This window comes from Corylus avellana, chromosome ca5, assembly GCF_901000735.1.
Source record: "Corylus avellana chromosome ca5, CavTom2PMs-1.0".
Lineage (NCBI taxonomy): Eukaryota > Viridiplantae > Streptophyta > Magnoliopsida > Fagales > Betulaceae > Corylus > Corylus avellana.
This window is the reverse complement of record NC_081545.1, coordinates 11979915-11983269: the sequence shown is the minus strand read 5'-3', so window position 1 is coordinate 11983269 and position 3355 is coordinate 11979915. Positions and strand designations below refer to the sequence as shown.

At 37.2% G+C, this 3355-nt stretch overlaps 1 long non-coding RNA gene across 1 annotated transcript; it reads right to left on the bottom strand.

Moving 5' to 3' along the window:
• Positions 1-539: 539 nt before the first annotated feature.
• On the bottom strand, positions 540-2927 carry LOC132183367 (uncharacterized). Its single transcript, XR_009440403.1, has 3 exons — positions 2715-2927; positions 1893-1943; positions 540-795 (listed from the first exon to the last, which is right to left on the bottom strand). It is a non-coding gene; the product is annotated as an uncharacterized LOC132183367 (long non-coding RNA).
• Between the last annotated feature and the right edge of the window lie 428 nt (positions 2928-3355).

Below are 3355 nucleotides of genomic sequence, written 5' to 3'. Positions count from 1 at the left end.
GACGTACGCTACTATTCTTAGTAGAAGACGTACGCTGGTGGACAACCGTACGTACGCCTACAAAAAAGTACAAGGACGTATGCCTAGGGACCACTTGGACGTACGCTACTTTTTTGAAAGCCACTAGATAATACCTAGACGTATGAAGCACCCTTTAGACCATTGAGTAAATAGTACCGGAATGTATGCCCCAATAGTACTGGACGTCCGCTACTTTTCAAAGGAGTTGGTAGCGCCCTCAACCTTTCTTCACCTATAAATACCCCTCTAACCCACGCCCATTCCACCGTTCAAGTTGCCCCCAGGCTGTGACTACCCGCTTGATAAAACATGACTAATTTTTTTTTTTTTCAAAAGCATTACCCACAACGAAGCGGATTGTCACAGTGGCATGGCGATACCGCAGTATGCCATGAACCCATGCATTAACCTGATTGACAGTATAATATGCCACACAGAGCTACATGCATCATTAAATATTTGTCAGAGTTCATATCTTTGCAACGGAAAATAAATAGCGTTAGACATATGTACCACATCAGAGCTGATTAATACATCTAAGTGATTAAAGCTTACATACAAAAGAATGGCTTTACAAAAGTGTCACATACGACACGAGCCATATACAAAATAACAATGCCTAAGCATATACATGAATGCTCTACAAAAGTGGGCTATCAACTAGTCCAACAAAATAAACGCCCAATGTATCCAGGCCTCAGACACCGTGGTAACCTAAATACATGGCCACAGGGTCATCGTCTATTGTCTCTGCACCTGCATCAACAACATCATCTGCACCATGGGAATCACCACCACCCATGATACAGGCGGAATTATGAGCCCGCCGTCTCCATAAAATAAAGACGCTCAGCAGTATAAAACTTACTAGTTTTATCAAAAATAACAATTGAACTTTGTTCACACTTACAAGATACATAGTTCAACGATAAAATATAAGTAAATCATCATGCAATGTCTAGCCATAAGAATATACATATATGTTCCGTCCCATACCAGTCACATATGCATATTGATACGTCTAGTGTAAAAATCATACAAATCCAATCATCATCATCATACAATCATATGCTATGCATGCTTATGCTCATGCTCATCATCTTGTACTAGTTCCATTGTGAGGCCAACTCTCGGTAGTGAAACAATACTCAATCACCACCAGAGTCATACATGAGGCCTGCTCAACGGTAGTGAGACCATACTCAATCATCACCGGAGTCATACATGTGGCCAACTCACCGGTAGTGAGACCATACTTAATCACCACCAGAGTTATACATGAGGCCAACTCTCGGTAGTGAGACAATACTCAATCACCACCGAAGATGTCACCCCGTTTTTCATTATGCATTGGGCCAACTTCTCGGTAGTGAGACCACACTCAATCACCACCGGAGTTGTCACCCCGTTTTCCATTATGTATGGAGCCAGCTCTACGATAGTGAGACCACACTCAATCACCACCGGAGTTGAACCTTGTTTCCGTTATGCATGGGCCAGCTCTACAGTAGTGAGACTATACTCAATCACCACCGGAGTTGGACCCTATTTCCGTTACATTGCTCATGCCATGATCATGCTTATGTCGACGAATCATTGAACTCATGTGCTATCATAACTCATATCATAAAATCATAGAATCATGTCATAAATCATGTAAACCAACCAATGCTTCTAACAACATAATCATCTCATTATTTTGCAAACCCATAAAGCTCATAGAAACATTTCATCAAACATTCAACCAACATATCTCATAGAACATCATCAATAGTCATAGTATCTTAAAACAACATTCATCAATCGTTCAACCAAAACATCTTTTATACTTTAAAAATAGTATATTTTTGCCCAGTAAGTAAAATACTTACCTTGTTCGCTTGAGTACCCTCCGGTGAACTCTTGACTCAACCGCGATACACCTAAGCATTTACAATATAAACACATAATTAAGCTCTATTCTTAGCTTAACAACTTATACTCTATAAAGATACTTGAGCACTACAAGTATCACGCTCCATACGTTAACCCAATAATTATTATTCTACGACCCTATCGTACTTATCTATGTAACATATATATATATATACATCCATTCCCATGTCGTTTACCTCAACTTATAATACTCATAAACACTTACAATAATTACCATGATTCTAATATGACATTAGAACCTAAACCCATATTCATCAATTTCTATTGAACTCATGAAAGCCTAGGGTTATTTAACACCTTAAATGTAATTAACCAATTCAAACAACATTCTTAGTGTTCACATACCTAAAATCCCAAATTAATACAAACCATATAAAATTAGGGTTTATGTTCATACTTTACCAATAGGTAAAATTAGAGTTTCAACCCATAAATTAAATAACCCAAAACTTGAATAATGCATAGCAATCAACTACACATACAAGCCCCACATTAATTTTATGAATTAGGTTTCTCATCAAATTTCTCCAATTTTCAAGCCTAATTAAAAATCCTCCAAATCATTATGATTTCAAGCTTGGAATCCAATGGGTAGAACAAAACCTTAAAGAGAAACTAAAGATTTTAACAATATAACAAAATCCCATTCAAGAACCCTAATTTTCGGATCCAAATCAAAGCCCCACAAATCCAAACAATTTCTAGCTTCTAATCTCACAAACATAACAAAAATTACAAGAAAAGACTAGAGTTTTTACCTCACAAGCACCCTTGGCCGAATCCCCCATAAAATTCGTCACTTTCCTCTTCTTCTCTTTTTTTTCTTCTTCTTCTCCTTTCTTTCTCACGGCTGGCTCCCTTTCTCCCACTCAAGTTCGTTCTCTCTCCCACTTGGCCATGTGTATGTGTGTGTGGGAGAAGAATGAGTGAGACAAAGGAGGAGAAATGGGGAAAAAGGGATGGGGCTGCTGTGTGCGTGAGAAAGGGGGGTGAGGGAGAAAGAAAGAAGGAAGGAAAGGAAGAAAGGATGGGGGGAAAGTGGGCTACTGCAGGGGGCCCACCAAAAGACTTGTATTATTATTATTATTATTATTTTTTTTTTTAAACTAAGGAGATAAGGTATTTCCAATGGCCAATGAAAATTTGACATGTGGCATAGGATAAGATTCTATTTCTTTTTTAATGCCCCAACTATTTAGAATTGCAAAATTTACCCCTACCATTTATTTTAACTACAGTTTATCCATACATATAATTATTTATCATACTAGGAATTATTATCTTAATACCGTTAATCCCATTTTATTATATCTATTATTCTAAATCATTCCATGTTTTATCTCATTAATTAATTTAGATTACTATGAAATTATTAATAACAAACTTAATAATTATCTTG